At 47.0% G+C, this 18,249-nt stretch overlaps 1 protein-coding gene across 5 annotated transcripts in view; it reads right to left on the minus strand.

The window, feature by feature from the left end:
- Positions 1-18,249, minus strand: part of KIRREL3 (kirre like nephrin family adhesion molecule 3) — a 585,001-nt gene that overhangs the window by 261,303 nt on the left and 305,449 nt on the right. The window lies entirely within an intron of this gene.

The raw sequence follows: 18,249 nt of genomic DNA on the forward strand, positions 1-18,249 counted from the left end.
GTTCCATCATAGATCTTCAGGCACTAGTGAGATTCTCATAAGAGGCACAGCACACAGCCTAGATCCCTCACATGCGCAGTTCACAATAGGGCTGGTGCTCCTAGGAGAATCTAACGCCTCTGCTGATCTGACAGGAGGCAGAGTTCAGGCGGCAATGCTCACTCACCTGCCGCTCACCTCCTGCTGTGTAGTCTGGTTCCTAACAGGCTGAGGACCGATACCCCGGGGCTGGGGATCCCTGTTCTATGAGGATAGAAAATCTGGTAAAGCAATTCACCCTAAGATGCCATTAAATTACTATGACCTCCTGGGCTCAAGCAATCCTTGCACCTCAGCCTCCCAAGTAGCTAGGACTTCAGGCAGGCGCTACTATGCCTGGGTAATTTTTTTGATTTTTAGTAGAGATGAGGTCTCACCATGTCGCCTAGGCTGGTTTTGACCACCTGAACTCAAGTAATCTTACCACCTCAGCCTTCCAAAGTGTTGCAATTACAAGCATGAGCCACAGCACCGGGTTACTTTGTTACTCTTTAGGGGTATTGGAAATATTAAGAAAATACAGCAGGGAGAGATTGATTTTTAGGATTTAAGAAGAACAAGAATAGTTTTGGGAGTTCTGGGAGCTACTTCCAAGGGCATGAATCAAATCTGGAAATTAGAGTTGGGGTTGTGAAGTATTAGAACGTGTGGATAGTCTGATGGTTTACAAGTAAGTGGGATCGACCGTGGGGTCTCTGGACAGCTCCCCAGAGGGCCGTGGTCCACAAAGGGAAACACTGTCCCATCCAACTCTGAGAAATGGGTCTGGGCATCCACTGCTTTCACCGAGGGTCTCTGCATGAGTTTAGGAAAGTCACTAGACTTCTTTAACTGTTTCTTTCTTATCTGCAAAATGGGAAGAGTAAGGGCACCCATCTTGGAGGAGATTTGGCACGTGATGCTCAGCACATTGCCTGACAATACTAAGTGTTCAACCAATGCTTATGATTGGCCAGGGCATTGATGGCAGAACCATAAGGATCACAGAGACCTCAGGAACATGGCTCTGAAGGATAGAAGCTGAAAATCAGTGTGCTGATATCACCCCTTTTGTCTATGAGGAGTGAATGTCTCCAATTAGGCTGCATTCAGCAGGCCTGGCAGCCTCTTCTCTCTTGGGATGCAAACTGCTTATGTGGTAGAAACAGGAAGCCGTCTTGAAACCCTCGCCAGGCCCCAGACGCATGTGGGTCCACCTACCGTCCATCTACCGGGGTCATTGAGTCACTTCTGCCCAGGTCCCCCTTCAGGGACTGTCGTGGGCTGTGGCCTCAGAGGTCCCTTACAGGGTGGTGGGACCCAGGGCCCAGGGTTTGGCTCCGGGTTTTTGGGCAGCTCCACCTTCATTCCGAAGGCAGCTTAGCATGGCACTGTCTCATCTGCTGATAGCCGCGACCCTGCCACCTGCTCAGTGGGATGGCATCTTGGGGGAGCACCTTGGGCAGGGCTGCCCAGAGCCCTGGAACTGGACTCTCCCTGTGCAGGGCTAACGGGAAGGAGGTGTGTGCAATATGGCGGGAGCAGCCGGGCTGGAGGCTGCAGACTCTGCCTCTGTGCCCGTTCTGGGAAAGCCCGTGGGCTTGCTGGACCCATTTCTGCCCTTCTGACAGAGGGAGTTAGACTAGATTGGGGCTTTCAACATTGCTGATATTTTGAACAGCAGAATCCTTATCACAAAGTCAATGGAAACAAAGAAGTGATACATTAAAAACACATTGAAGCAAAACTTCCTGGTTGAACTGGCTTCCCTGCCCCTCCAAAGTGGTTCCAAGGTGCCTCCACAAAGCCTCAGGGCTCTGAGGGTGTTAGGGAAGCCACAGGTGTCCACAATGCCTGCCATGCTATGATTTCGTCTGGCCGATGTGTCACTTCAGTATTCTGATGAATTTCCCCTACCAGGCCAGTCAGAATCGACTCACTGATGATCAAAAAAGAGAGGACACTTAGAATTAAATTCATTTCTTTGGGCCAGTCTTCCCCTTTGTCTGCACTTTCTGAGAAGGCATTTATGATGCCAGTGTGACTTATAGTTATCCTGGTAGGTACTGAAGCTTGTAAAGGCCACCTAATCACTTTGCTTTGGTATTCATTAGTCATTTAACACCTCTGAAGAAAGGAAATGTGCGGCAGGTTGCATGTGTGGGAGGGGAGAGGTAGTGCTGGCTTGGACCATGGCGGGAGGGACCTGGGAAGAGGGAGAAGTTGATGGTCTGGTCACTAATAGTCCTCAGCAGGACAGGCTGCTTTGTCCTTGTCTCTCCCCTCCCTTTTGCCCTCTTCTCTCTTCCTCTCTCCCTCATTTCTGGCTTCCCTCTTTTTCTCCTTCCTCTTCTCCTCCTCTAATATGGAAGGAACGTTAGAGACACATTCCTGTAGATGCTGGAGTGGAAAGGCAGGTTGGAGGAAATACAAAGATGAAGGACATAGTCAATCTCTTCAAGGAGGTCATGGCCAAGTGTGCAAGGGGACCTCGAAGAAGCCCAGTGTGACAAGGATTGAGAGGTGTGCTCAAGATGTGCTGAGAGCAGAGGATAGCCCCAGCTCTGCTCTGGGGAGTCAGGGGCAGGGTGGCAGATGCTTGGGGTCACATGAACACACAATTGAGCAACAAAACATACTCACACAGGGCCTGCCTCACACCCAGCACTGGGCGGGTTTTGTGCAGGAGAACTTCTTGAAGGAGACCTGGAGACAGAAATTCTTTGGGAAGGAGATGGGATAGCTGCCTTACCAGAGGGAGCGGGATTTCTCGACACTGCTAACTTCCCACCTCCACACAAGCTGATGAGACTGGCTCAGAAAAGGGGTCTGCCCCCAGTGCATAATAATAGCAGTGATAATTAATAATCTATAGTTAATGAGATTAAATTAATAATTATTTTAATTCTGACATGTTTTCCTCCTCTCTTCCCCCTGCCAGGGCAGGCTTGGCACTTCCCAGGATTACAGTCTTAATGGTAACAGATAAACCTTAATTAAAACATTCCAAAATACCATGGCTGAGTTAAAGTGCTGTGACACGTCATTTCCATCTCATTTTGAGATCTTGCCTATGACGGCAAATGTCTCCCCACCGTTGGCAGCATCTTGGCCGTTCAGAGCTGTTGCCCTCACAGCATTCAGTGATGTTTGCCAGAGTGGCTCCACGCCCCTTGGGGGCAGATGGCCGACCCACTGGATCGGGGCCACTCAAGCCTTTTCCTTCATGCTGGGCTCTTCACGTGGCATCCTGTGCCTGCTCAATGCTGAATCTGCTTCCCATGTGCACAGCTTACTCCTTTGTTCCACCCGGCTCTGCCTCTGTTCCCTTCACCTGCTTCTTCTCAGGCCAAGGTAGACCTGAGGAAAGGATTGTCTACTCTGGCTCTGTGGGCACTGTTCCTGAGGTGTGAGCAAACCCTGCCTCAGGTGGCCCCCGAGTCCATCAGCAGCTCCTTCCCTGTGGTCTGAGTTACTGGCAGGGTCTCTGTGTTCTGCCTTTGTGTTGAGCTTCTCCTCCACAGCCCACCCACCTGCAGGGGCTTTCTCACATGTGGCACGGGTGTGGAGGCAGGTCTCCATGGATTGTATGGCTTTCCCAAGGCCTGCTCCAGACTGGTGGCCTTTTTATGGAGGTTAGCATTCTTTTGTTAGTCCACTCACATATTTTCACTCATTACTAAACATTTATGGACCATTCTAGGAACTGTGCTTGGTGATGAGCTGCAGAGACAGAAGACACCATCCTATTTTTATAAGCCTTGTGGGTCTGTGGAAGAGAATGGAAGATACACAAAGGAAGGGAGTCCCAAGCTGAATGTTCTGATAGGGTCAGTGCTGGCCACTGAGCGGGGAGGGTGGGGAGGGACTGTGCGTTCCTGGGCATGTGACCCTACACTGAATTTTATTTTTTTATTATTTTATTTTAAGTTTGACACAGAGTCTCACTCTGTGGCACAGGCTGGAGTGCAGTGGCATGATCTTGGCTCACTGCAACCTCGGCCTCTCGAGTTCAAGCAGTTCTCCTGCCTCAGCCTCCCAAGTAGCTGGGATTATAAGTGTCTGCTCCCACCCCTGGCTAATTTCTGTATTTTTAGTAGAGATGGGGCTTTGCATGTTGGCCACGCTGGTCTGGAACTCCTGACCTCAAGTGATTCACCCACCTTGGCCTCCCAAAGCGCCAGGATTACAGGTGTGAGCCACCATGCCTGGATCCTACACTGAATTTTGAAACATAAGAAGGAGTTATCCAGATGATAAGAGGGGAAGGAAGGTCACATTGAGAAGAGTCACATTCAGAAGGCCTGACAGAGATGACATGCCTGGAACTGCAGTAGAGGAGTGTGGCTAGAAGGCAGGACGATGAGGATGACAGGCCAGAGGTGAGGTTGCAAGTGTGGTTGGGATCAAGACCACAACACGTGTTCAAGGTATGTCTAAGAAGGCTCAAGTTCATGAATGGGTGCATCAAAGAACCATACCCCAGAAATAAGCTAAGTAACACCTACAACACTGTCATCAAATGTGCTGAGCCCTGCCTTGCGCCAGGCAGTGAGCTAGTCCTTATTTTCACACCTGGCTTTCTTGCCTAAGCAAATTCAGAGTCACCCTAACTTGGGTCATTTGCATCACAAAATTGCCTTCAAATTAGCACAGAGAGGGAAAAATCAACACATACCTCCCAACATAACATCCCCAAATTTACCTAGCCCAGAGTTTTAAAAAATTTATATTTTTTAACCTTGATACCCAAGAAAGCAGGCAATCTCACCCAGCTGGAAGCTCTCCTGTAAAGAATTCACAAAAATCCACACCAAAACCTCTAGATATTCCCAAGGAGCTGCTAGTTCTGGAAACACTATAGGGGAAATTGCAGGGTTTCCTATTAGTCTGAAGGAGGTCTACTTCCTAAGCCATTCTTCCGCTACCATCTCTTGCATGCTCAGTTCATTGATTGATAGAGTAAATCATTGATATTTTTCCCCATCGCTTCATTCAACAAATTTACATTGCACTCTCCTACATGCCAGGCATTGTTTTGGATGCTGGGGATACAAAGATAAATGCTCTGAGGCCCCTATTCTCAGAGTGCTCAGTCCAGTGAGAAACTAGAAAAGTCTGCAGGTAATGACAGGCAAAGAGAGATGTGGTGAAATGGCCACGGGAGCACAGCCTTGAAGAGACGCCCGTGCAAGGCACAGGCTCCACTGCCAGCGAGGGAGAAAGCCCTCCTAGGCCCGAAGCAGCAAAAGAAAGCATCTAGAAAAAGGAAATAAAGGGCTGTAGGTGTATCAAAGGTATTCCAGTGCCAGTTAAATTTGAGAGAGAAATCATTTTATTTATGAAAATGTCAAGGGGAAGAAGATGCATAACTTCTTTAGGAACGACTCCTGCCTCTGCTAGTATGTCAATTCCGAGAGGCCTAAAATAATTTGGGCTTGAAGATGGATGGAGGTGGAGAGCTTGGCCTTATTGCCAACACTGTAAATTAGCAGTACCAAGAGCAGCCTGTCCCACTTCTGGTCTCTGGCTACCTCTTCACCCAGCTCTGGCCACAGTCAGATGATCTCTGATGAGTGCATTCAATCACCTTCCTTTTCCATTTGGAACATGATTGTGTGCATGCTGTACATAAGCGATATTGATTGCAAATAAGTTGTTGACTGGAAGACATGCCTCTGTGGACATGTTTGGGTGGGGGATAGAGGGGAAATAAAATTAAAAAGAGAGTAAGAAAACACCTATGGCCCCCAGTTGGAAACTTCTCAAATATTTGAAGCTAACAATGTTTTGGTTGCCTATTTCTTTTTTCTTTTTTTTCTAGGAGCTAAACGTCAATATTGCATTTATTGCTGAACAAACTAAAATCATAACAAATATAATAAAAGGAGAGAGTTAGCCTCAGCTTTCTGCAGAGAATGATTGGCACTTTTGAGCCCTGGATTGGTTGGGCCTTTATCTTAGCTGCGTCAGCTCATAATTAAACAATAAAAGGAGGAATTGTTACTTGCTTTGAATATATACAGTCAGTTTTCTGTAAGGAGGGGGCAATGTGTATTTTATAAGCCCTGTTGCTGTCCCAGTTTTCTGTAAGAAGGGAAATGTGGGTATTTTATAAACTCTCTTCTTGTCTCTGTCAGTTCTAAAAGACTGAGAGATGACATGATAGCTGTCACAAGAAATTTCTGCTTAATAACAATGAACACTCAGAGCTCTTTAGGCCCTGAAGAGGAATGGGAAGATGATGAGGGAGGAGGAAATAAAAGCAAGAAAATGGTAGGACAGGAAGATTTTTTTTTTCCGCTCTCAATCTTGTTTTTGTTTGGCTGACCATAGAGCAGCTATGTAGAACTATGTGTGTGTGTGTAAGGGGGAGAGAAGAGAGAGAGAGGGGGAGGGAGAGAGAGAGAGAGAGAGAGAGAGAGAGAGAGAGAGAGAGAGAGGGAGAGAGAGAGTATTGTAATAACGTATTGAGCATGAGCTGCCTGATCTTTGCCAGGTGATAAACCGGCCCACTGTGATCTTGCAGGAAACATCAACAGTCTGAGAATTGTTGTTTCAGGAACTAGAAAAAATCCTGGAAATAGTTAAGAAAGATGATTTTTCCAATGGCCAATACCTTCTCCCAGTGGCTTGTGAGATTAAGATTTGGTATTGGAATTTGTCCCATCTCGACTTGGAAGAATGAGACACCTTGGAAGATGAGGCTGACCAGGCCATGGAGCTGCCCAGACCCCCTGGGAGCCCAGAGTCCCCAGCCTTGCGTCTCATGATCTATCATTTAACAGCCCTGTCCAAAGTGCATGCTGGAGATCACAGGGCTAGGCCACTTCTGCTCCTTGCAAGCTCCAAAGAGGAGGTCTCCTATGCACCCGAGGAGGATGAGTCTTCAGAGTTTCCAGCTGCCTTCTTGTCACCCGGCTCTATCTTACCTTGACACTCCCAAGTGTAGACGTGCCTGATTATTCTATCCAAACCCAGCCAGGAGATGGGAAGAGACATCTTGTTAGCCAGTTGCTCCGGTAGTCTGCATTGCAAGGGCCTGGCTTTTACGCAGCTTCGCTTCAAGTCAGTGCAACTAGCTACCTGTCTTCCTGTCACTTTTCTTTGGCCACCTGGGTCTCAGCAGAGGCCCTCCCAAGACTGACAGGTTAGCACGGAAGGTATAATCTGCTAGTCAGATTTCACATGGCTGCACAGAGAGTCGGTGCCCTTGACAGGTAAGCGAATAAATATGGGAAGACATTTGCTATTAACTGCAAATGGCAAGCAGCATCTTAGAAAGCTAGTTAGTGAAACAGGGATGGGAGTGTGAGAGTTGATGCTTCTTTTAGACCCTATTTGTCTCCCGGCCTCACACTGCCTTCCTCTTGCTCAGACTTTCCCTCTTGCAGTATCTCCTAAGTCACTGGAGGAGGCCCGAGAAGAAAGCCACGACCCCCATTTGTGTGACTAAGATGTTTTCCCAGCGTCAGTCTCTCAACCTCCCCAGTTTCAGCTGCACTACTTCAGAATGGGACCTCTCCTGGCTTTATCTGTAGTGCGGACTACGTGTAAGATCACTGGCAGTGAGTGTTTATGTGCCTTAATTCATGTATTTGCTGATAGCTTATACCCCATCTCTGTATTCTCCATCAGAAACCCACACCCCAGCAGGGAAATTCTTTGAAGCCTAAATACTTAACCATTTCTTTGGCTCCAGGGAATGTTTGAAAGAAATTAGTTCTAAGCAGGTTTTTTTTTTGTTTTTTTTTGTTTGTTTGTTTGTTTTTTCCCCCATTAGTTTCAGAGCAGTTTTAGGGCAAGAAAAATAATCCCCCTTCCCTCAGTGGATGGATAATGATGAGAAGTCACTTCCCTTCCCCTGGGATTACCCTGGAAGGGCTCTGGTTGGGAAAATGTTACCTGGTTCTTTGGGGAAGGATGACGATTTTGTGCCTTATGTTTTGGGGTTTTCTGGGTGTCCCTAGGTAACCATCTGTGAGAGCATCTTGGGCTTGGAGTCTTTGTCACTGTGAACACCTTCTGTGGACTCAGGTGATTTCTCCAGTTGGCAAAAGAGGGAATGCAGGCTTCGCTGACTAATCCCTGAACCAGCTAAGGACAAGGCCTTAGAAAGTTTCGTCTACATTAAAGAAGCTTTTATCTGATGTCGAGGAATCTTTACCAGTAGCTGCTGTCGTGAATACAAGTGCACCTTTATGGCCCACAGTAAGCACTGGGGGATTTTCTGTGAAATCCTTGTCATTTCTTTTACCCATTTTCCTAGGAAGTGAGTTGTGCTCTTGTATATGCTCTTCACACTGTGCGAAGTCAGTTATGTGTGTGGCAAAGAACTTGCCTTGGTTTCTAACTTGTTTTTCACTTTCTTTGCAGTGTCTTGATGAACAGAAGTTCTTATTTGGATTAAAGAAACACATATGGTCAATAAACATATGATGGGATGTTCAACCTCATTAATGATCAGGGAAATGCATATCAAGGGCACAAGAGATACCAATCTCACCTACTCGGCTGTTAAGAGTATGGAAGTATGACAATATTGGGTGTCGGAGGGAGTGTGGATCTGCAGAAGGTTTTGTGCAGTGCTGATGGGAAGGAGAAATTGTACAGCCACTTTGTCATGATCTCGTAAAGTTGATCATTCAAATGCCCCATCATCCATCAATCCCACTCTTAGGAAGTCAGACAAGGGCAACTCTTTCTCACGTATACCAGCAGACATGTATGAGAACGGTCATTTCAGCACTATTTATATAAAGCAAAACTTGGGGGCAATACAAATGTTCTCTGACGGGAGACTGGATCAATATATTGTGGTGTGCCTATTTAATGGAATAATAAACCTCAGTCAAAATGAATGAACAATAGTCCCATGCAACAATATGAATTAGTTTTAGCAGCAGAATTCAAGTGAAAAAAGTCTCAGAAGAATGCATATTGCATGATACCCTTTGTAGACAGTTAAAATAAATCCAAACTGAAAATTCTTCTTTTTTTTAAAAAATATATGTAGCAGTAGTAAAACTTTGTTTGAAAAAAGGGAAAGCAAGTCAATGATGAACATAAGATTCGAGAAAGTGCTTAGTTACTTTGGGTAGAGGAAGAGAAGGGATGCATTGAAGATTGATGTTGCTACTCTAGTTTTCTTGTTTGTTTGGTAATTTAAAGAATGTTTATTATAGTATTGAAGAGAAATACATAAACACAGCAATAAAAAGTCAAATAACCAGATTTAAAAAAAATGGGAAAAGGACTTGAATAGACATTTCTCCAAAGATGATTTACAAATGGCCAAGAAGCATATGGAAAGATGTTAAACATCACTAAACATCAGATATTTGCAAATCGAAATGATAGTGAGGTATCACCTCACACCCATTACGATAGCCACTATAGAGAAAAGCCAGAATATAGCAAATGTCGGTAAGAGCGTGGAGAAATTGGGACCCTTGTGCACTGTTGGTGGTGTTGTAAAATGGTGCAACTGCTATGGATAACACAATGAAGATTCCTTAAAAAATTAAAAATAGGACCACCATCTGATGCAGCAGTTCCACTTCTGAGTAGACATCCAGAAACATTAAAAGCAGGGTGTCGATTCGCACACCCACGTTCACAGCCACACTATTCACAATAAATAGCTAAGAGGTGGAAATAGGCTGGGCACGGTGGTTCACGCCTATAATCCTAGCACTTTCGGAAGCCAAGGCGGGTGGATCACTTGAGGTCAGGAGTTTGAGACCAGTCTGGCCAACATGGAGAAACCCTGCGTCTATTAAAAATACAAAAATTAGCTGGGTGTGGTGGCACACACCTGTAGTCTCAGCTCCTCAGGAAGCTGAGGCAGGAGGATCACTTGAACCCATGAGGTGGAGGTTGCAGTGAGCTGAGACTGCACCATTGCACTCCAGCCTGGGTGACAGACCTAGACTCTGTCTCAAAAAAAAAAAAAAAAAAAAAAAGGAGGTGGAAACAACCCAAGTGTTCATCAATGATGAATAGATAAACAAAATATAGTATATACATACAATGGAATATTCTTCAGCTTTAAAAAGGAAGGAAAGCCTTCCATATGCTACAACATAGATGAACCTTGAAGACATTATGCTGAGTGAAACAAGCCAGTCACAAAAGGACAAATATTGTATGACTTCACATCTATGAGGGTCTAACATAGTCAGATTCATAGAAAAAACAGAAAGTAGGATGTTGATTACCAGGGACAGGTGACCCCTCCTTGGATCTACCCGCTTTGCAATGTGACTCTGCAGCTCTTCCCACCAACAGGTGGAGACTGTTTTCCCAGCCCTTGGATCTGAGCTGGCCTGGTGACTTGCTTTGGCCCATAGCCTGTGGTGGAAGCGAGGCTGTGCTGGTGCTGAGCCAAGACCTCAAGAAGCTTGCATGCTCCTGCTCACGCCCTTGGAAACCAGACATGTGAGGCCATCCTAGACCAGCCACCCTCTAGGTGACCCTCCAGGTGACTGCAGATAGATGAGTGAGTGCAGTTAAATTCAGCTGTGCTGGGCCAGGCACTGTGGCTCACGCCTGTAATCCCAGTACTTTGGGAGGTGAAGGCAGGCAGACTGCCTGAGATCAGGAGTTCGTGACCAGCCTGGGCAACACAGCGAAACCCCGTCTCCACTAAAATACAAAAAAAATTAGCTGGGCGTGGTGGCGTGCACCTGTAATCCCAGCTACTCAGGAGGCTGAGGCAGGAGAATTGCTTGAACCTGGGAGGTAGATGTTGCAGTGAGCTGAGATTGCACCATTGTACTCCAGCCTGGGTGACAGAGTGAGACTCTGTCTCAAAAACAAACAAAAAAACAAAAAAACAACAAAAAAACTGGCTATCAGGAGATGAAGAATGCATGTGAAAGTCAACAAGGAGAGAAAGAGACTCTGCCGGCATGCCGTAAAAGCGTGCAAGTCATGGCAGGGGAACACATAAGTGTGTTACATCTGTATGCACATGCATGTGAGTGCCTGTGACCACACACACACACACACACCCATAGTCAGAGGAAGCCTCAAATCAGGCTGAGTTTCCGAAGGGAAAATCTCATTTGTCCACCAGTGATAGCTTATGTAGCCTTCTACATTAATGTAAATTGAGGCAGGATTACCTTCTAGTGATAAAGTTGCATCTGGCAGCAGAGAAAAAGTGAGTGGAAACGGACACATTTCCAACCAGGCTCTGGCCTGGGCTGCAGCCCCACTCCACTGAACACCTAGATACACCTTTTTAAAACGCAGGATCCTTCGGGCTCAGCCTCCTAGTCCTTGCCCCTTCCCCAGATCCCACCCCTATCTGCCCACCTTGTCTTCTCGGGCCCTCAAAACTTAAGCCAGAAGTCTGGGCAGGCCAGTAGAGGAAGGAGCTGGGGCCCAGGCAGCCACAGGTTGAAGAGGCGGAGGGAAGCGGCACAGCTCACAGTCACACTAGGACAACTTGGAAGTTGAATTGGCAAGTTGCAGCAGGAGATGGGAGCATGGGCTCCATCCCTAAGGGAGCCACATTCGTTTTTTTTCCTTTCAAAGTCGTCAGGCAGTAAAAGAAAATTGCAGGGATGGGGAAATAATGAAAAAGGCTCTTTGATTTTCCCCCAGTCCGAACTCCTAGCTCATCAAACTTTGGAAATGCTCACTGCAAATGGCTGTTCTTGTTTTATTGCTTATTTATGGGAATCTATTTAAAGTAAATTGCACTTTTCCATTGTATCCTAGTGAGCGTGCGCCGGAGTTGTGTCTCCCCTGGCTGTGGGGCTGTCTGGACTGGGGATTCTGTCTGATTGTGTCAGCATCACGCTCCGTGACATTTAAAAGTGGGGAAGGAAAATACTGCAGAGGAAGCAGGGCGAGTGTGGAGAATGATTGCTCAGGCCTCCATCAGCTCCAGGCGGGTGTGGGGAATGCTGTTCTAGGGCAGGTTTGGGGGTGCTGACTAGGCCTTCACACAAAGAGGAATCTGCTCTTGTGGATGAATGAATGGCGGTGACAAATCAAACTTTAATCTGGCTCTGCTGTAAGCATTGTGACCTTAGGGCAGGTACCGACTTCTATGAGCCACCTTTTTTAAAAAAAATTCTCTACAGAGAGGTGAATACTGGGCTGTTGTTAATAATGATGATGGAATTCATCATATATATGAGAGTGCTTACTCAGTATCAGGTAGATGCTCACTAAATGTAAAACTCCCTCATAAGGGCGGCTGGAATGGGGACTGGAAGAGACAGTAAGTCCCCAACCTATCTTCATTTTCTTAACCCATGCCTTTTGACTCAAAAAGAATGAAGGCTCCCTCACTCCTTTGCTTTGATTGGGAGATGAGATGCAAGTCTCAATGCCTAGAATGCTCTATAGCAGGGGTCAGCAAACTGGCTGAATCGGGCTGCTGTTCCGGTAGCTAAAGCATTATGGGAACCCATCCCTCACCCCCTTCTGTCTGCGAGCCATCTATGACAGCTTTCCTGCTACAGCGGCAGAGCAGGATGGGTGTGAAAGAGACCGTGGGGCCCACAAAGCCCAAAGTATTTACTTTTTGGCCCTTTACAGAAAAAGTTTGCCAATCCCTGCTCTAATTCACTGGTATTTTGGGGTTCTCTTATCTGTGTGATCAGATGGTCTGAGCCTCAGAGAAAGGAAGCAGCAACTTGTCCAAGATCACAAAGTTAGTGTTTGAGTTAGAACCGCAATCAGGTTTCCTGATTCCTGGCCCAGTGCTTTTCCATTGTTTAACCGTACCATTTCACAGAGACCCCAAAGCCGTTGGGATTAGCTTTACCAAAAAAAAAAAAAAAAAGAGTCTCTAAGTCACGTGGCATCTGAGCTCCAAGTGATTGGTAAAGTTGGCATTAGTCCCTGCCACATTTCCCAAGTCCCCACCTTCTATAACTCTGCTCACCGCACCACTGTCTCTCCAGGCTCAGCAAATACTTCTGGAGACACCGGTGTGTCCTTGTCCTGAAACCTTTGTGAGTCAGCTGCATTGACTCCTGCTCCAGGATGACGAGGGCCAATTCCTTGATGAAGGGCCATCTGCCTGTGTCTGGCTGCCTGTCTGTGAGCTTTCGTGTCTCGGGGGCTCTGCTGCATTGCAAGAAGGAGCTGGGACAGAGCTCTGAGAGAGGGGAAGGAGGCAGGGAGAGGGAGTTTGATTCCTGAAGAATCTTCCTTTTCCCTTGAAGACAAGCAAGCTGATGGCCAGCGTAGAGCCACAGCCTGGAAAACTTTATTTTTAAATTTATTTTTGGTGGAGAAAGAGTTGGGTTAGCTCTAATTCACGGCAACCTCCCCAGTTCCCTGACACTGCTGCCTCCTCATATGCTTTGCTAAGAAAGCCTGGATGGGTCAGGCGAGGTGGCTTATGCCTGTAATCCCAGCACTTTGGGAGGCTGAGGCCGGTGGATTACCTGAGGCCAGGAGTTCAAGACCAGCCTGACCAACATGGTGAAACCCCATCTCTACTAAAAATACAAAAAAAATTAGCCGGACATGGTGGCACATGCCTGTAGTCCCAGCTACTTGGGAGGCTGAGGTATGAGAATTGCTTGAACCTGGGTGGCAGAGGTTGCAGTGAGCCAACATCCCGCCACTCCACTCCAGCCTGGGCCACTGAGCGAGACTCTATCTCAATAAAAAAAAAAAAAAAGCCTGGATGGCCTAGTGCTTCCTTACTGCTTAATTAACCCTTCTCCCTTTCTTTGACCCTTCTCCTCCTTGGTTGCCTTGCGTGGTTGATGGTGACATCATCCATCCAATTTCTTATCCTGTAACTTCCAAGTTACCCTTAATTCCTGCCTTTCCCCAATCCCCAGCCTTCTATGAGATACCACATGCAGCCTGCAAACTCCCACAGCTGTACGCAGGCATGTGGCCTCTTGCCTCGACATCTGGCCCCACCGTCCAACCCACCTTTCAGCCTCCAGGCAGGTCCTCACCTCTGCCATTCTCCTCATGATCCCCAAACGTTGCTGATCAACACACCACAGCTGGAATCCACAGAGGCGCCACAGTACCGAAAGGGTGGCTCAAACCACGTCGCATGGCTCATAAGGCCCTTGGCGAGTTGACATCAGGCTCCCTCTCTCCCAAAGCCACACCGTCTTCCTGCAGGCACCGCCAGTGGACACACCGAACACCCCTCTTGTCCAAACACACTGCAGCTCTCTACATAAACAGGGCGGGAGCTAGACTGTGGAATGAGATTGACTAGGGCTTACATCCAGACACTACTGTACCACTTGCTTTCCGGGCAGATTATCTTCCCTTTCTGAGTCTCAGTTTCTTCATCTGTATTAGTGGAGATTACCTAAGAGCTGCCCTGAGGATTAAGTGGTATAATGCACTTAAACATGACAAAAAAAATGCACTAAATAAGTGTCATCTCCTTCCTTTCCAGCCTCTGCCTGCACAAACCCACTGTTCTTTTGCTCAGGGTGCTCTGCCCTGCGACTCTGCCTCCTTTGGGCTGCGGCTTAGCATGTTCCCCTCAGCCTCCTTGCAAATGAAGGCTTAGTCACTTCCTCCGCTGGTCCCCCAGACCTGTGTTCACCTGGCTCACAGCCCTCCTTAATTACAATTGTAATTGTTTATGTGCTTGTTTATGCAGGAGATGACAGGACTACAAGAAGGCGGGACTTCCTCTTTTGCCCTAGGCCCTGGGGTGAACTGCAGCCAGCACTGGCCTTGCCGGCTCACTGCACAGGGTGGGCACTTAGTCCCTGACTTGGACAAGCCACTCAACCCCTAGGAACCTGTTTTCTTATCCAGAACATGAGGGTAATAGTTCCCAGTTGCCAAAGCTTTTCCCACAGACCCTGACTCAGAGGAGATATTCAATGAATGCTGGTTCTACTCTACCTTTCCAGTGCTAAGTTCTGCGACGGTGACAAAACTGATGCTCAGTGGCTCTTTGTTTAATGAATGAATACATGAATAGTGATTAGAGGTGAGGCCCCAGGATCTATAGCTTTAGATCCAAAAGAGGTCAGAAGATTTAGACCAACCCTAATAACCTGAACTCAAGTAAAAGTGGCTCTTTCCTCCCAGTCCAAACCACAAATCCTAAATGCTCATTCAGCCTCACTTGCCGGGGACTCAGCTTCTCCCGGGGCCTCCTGGTGGGTCCCATGATTGCTCTGATCACCTCCCTATTATTGGATATTAATCAAGTCCTACTCAGACCGCAAACAAGCAGCCCTGCTCTTGACAGTCATCTGAGGATCTTTGTTGGTGATGAGGAGAGTGGGAGGAAGGGAGAGTGAAGGAAGAAGAGAGGGAAAGTGATGAGAAGAGAGAGCCAGGGAGGCTCAGAGACTGAGCAAGTGCCAAGAAGGGAAGATGGCAACGCTGGTGAAGTCTGAACAAATGCAAAGTCAAGCACAATAATAATTTGGGCAAAATGGCAAATGGCACAGCTGAGGAGGAAATAGCATTGTGAATGTAAAAACTCCTAAATGGAGTGCAGATGGGAGGGAAAAGTGTAATCTTCTGGAAAAGCCTCTAATTGTCTGCCCACACTAATAATTTCAGCAAACGCTCCCTCTCTCCCTCCTGCGTATAATTACACCATTCCATCTGTCTATCAGCAGGTTTTTTACTGTGCCTTACTGCTACCACGTTCTCATGCTCACGGAGAGATGAGGGGTTTTTGAAGATTTAAGAATCCTTCTGACACATATCCTGAAGAAAAAACACTCAGGGAGACAAATCCCTCTCCCAGGCCTGCTAAGACTCTATTTTAAAAAGTTGTATAATCTCTCCAAACGCTATTATGAAGTCCAGAGGAGGCAGGGCCACATGGACCCTCCACCTTGGGTGTTCTCATCTGCCGGCTTGTCTTAGTAGGTCAGCTCTGGAGAGACCACAGGTCAGCGGCTGCAGGGAGAAAGGGGCTGGCAGAGACACCGGCCCGTGCGTCCCACAGGTGGCAAGCCATAAGAGCATCTGCTCAGGGCTATCCCTTTAGAGTGTCTTAGGTGTCAAGGCCACGGTTCTGCTGCGTGAGGAGGAAGAGGAATGCAAATGAAAGAGAAGAAGCCAGCCGGGAGTGGTGGGGGAGTGTCTGTGGCCATGTATTAGCTCAGCTCAGCTGGCCTGAGGAGCGCTGCCCAGCGCCCAAATCCAGGGCTCTGAGTGACTCCAACTGCCATTGGCTTCTCTCCCTGCTCTGGCAGTGAGTTCCAGAGAAGACAGGTGGCCTCGTGCACAGAGCCCAGTAGGAAAGGCTCCAGATTTCCCGCCCAAGTCACTGCCCTTCGTGCAGGAGGTACAGAGCTTCCCATTTGCTTGCTCTACGGGCAGGAGCTGCGATCTTAAGGGGCTGGGAGCTGCCTGCAGGTTCTTCATCAGGAAGTTTTCTTTTCATGTGAAAAATCACATCCCAGCTCTTCTCCCTTTCCTTTCCAATAAGTGGGTCCTAAGTAGTTACTGGAAGGGGTGCCAGGAGAGAGGCAGGACAGGTCAAAAAGGGGAATGAAGGCCAATGCCCCCAAGAGGATCTTGAAGGCTAGAGGTGTGGTGGTGGCAGTGGGTGCCACGAGGTGTGACCTGTTCATCAGATGTGGATTGGGCCAAGGAAACGTCACACAGAGGCGATTTTGACACAGCCAGAGCCCCTCCATCCAGCTTGTCCTCACATAGCCCGATATCATAACCGCATCTTCCCCAGAATTGCTGAGTGGATGGGGAGAAGAGTTGACTCACATCACAATTCATTCGACAAATATTGATAGTGTTCCCACAAGGTGCAGTAAAGGCTGAATACAACACGTTTCCAATTCTCTATGGCAGCAACATCTAATAGAAATATAATGCGAGCTGCAGCTGCAATTTTAAATTTTCTAGTAGCCACACTCAGCGAGTAAAAAGAAATGTGAAATTTCTTTGAATAGTATGTTTTATTTTAGTAATATTTCAAAATATTATTAATTCAATAGAGTATAATTATAAAATTATTTGTTATCTATTTTACTTTTTTTAGGTAATGTCTTCAAAGTCTGGTATGTATTTATATTTCCAGCTTACTTCAGTTTGAGCTGGCCGTGCTTCAAATGCTCACTGCCACATGTGGCTAGTGATGAGTGTGTCAGATGGTATAGAGCCAGAGCTTATTAAGGAGAAAAAATTGTATGTATAATTATAATTCTAGTATGCGCATTATTATTACTATAGTTTAGGCCCGCGAAGTAATTCGCTAAACACTTTCACATACATTATCTCTGATCTTAGCAATTTTGTGAGATGATTAGTTATGAATATTTTTTATCAGATAAATAAAAATAAGGCCGGATATGGTAGCTCGTGTGTGTAATCCCAACACTTTGAGAGGCTGAGGTGGGAGGATCAGTTGAGTTCTGGGGTTCGAGACCAGCCCGAGCAACAAAGTGAGACCCCATCTTTACAAAAAATAAAAAAATTCATTGAGCGTGGTGGCTCATGCCTGTGGTCCCAGCTACATGGGAGGTTGAGGCAGGAGGATGGCTTGATTCCAGGAGGTTGAGGCTGCAGTGAATTATGCCTGTGCCACTGCAGCCCAGCCTAGGAGACAGAGTAAGACTTTGTCACAAAAAAAAAAAAAAAGAGAGAGAGAGATATTCAGAGAACCGAAGTGACTTGTGACTTCACAGCAGTAACTTGACATCCTTATTTCCTACTTTCTGAAACAAGTATAGGTACACACACATTTTTCTGTGTGACTCAGTGTGGCACATTGGAAGAGGCAGCGTACCACCTTATTTTCCCCTTCATTACAGCTGCTTTCCTCTTAAGAACACTCTGAAGAACAGGACTGGAAAACGATGTGAGGTCCCCACACTGTGTTCCACATACAATTATTAGATGGGTGCAAAAGCAATTGAGGTTTTCGCAATTACTTTTAATGGCAAAACTGCAATTACTTTTGCACTAACCTAATATCGCCCTTTACTAATCTCTGCTGCTGTCCCCAGATCAGCTGAGGCCCCACCTTTGGCCGATCCTCTGCCTCCTAGCCTTTCTGGCGGACCCCATTCTCAGAAGGCTGGGGAGTGGGCCTCAGGAAGCAGCCGGGGCTCTGAGGAGCCCAGGCATTGTCTTTTCTGTGAGACTCATCCCGCTATTCAGCAGGTGAAACCTCTCCTCCTGTCATTCTCTCCCCACCCCATAATGTGCAACAGGCCTGACTTTGTGATGGGCAAATATCTCTCTGAGACCTTCTTTACAGGCATTCACCCGCCACACCCTCCT

The sequence above is a fragment of the Gorilla gorilla genome, chromosome 9, assembly GCF_029281585.2.
Source record: "Gorilla gorilla gorilla isolate KB3781 chromosome 9, NHGRI_mGorGor1-v2.1_pri, whole genome shotgun sequence".
Classification (NCBI taxonomy): domain Eukaryota; kingdom Metazoa; phylum Chordata; class Mammalia; order Primates; family Hominidae; genus Gorilla; species Gorilla gorilla.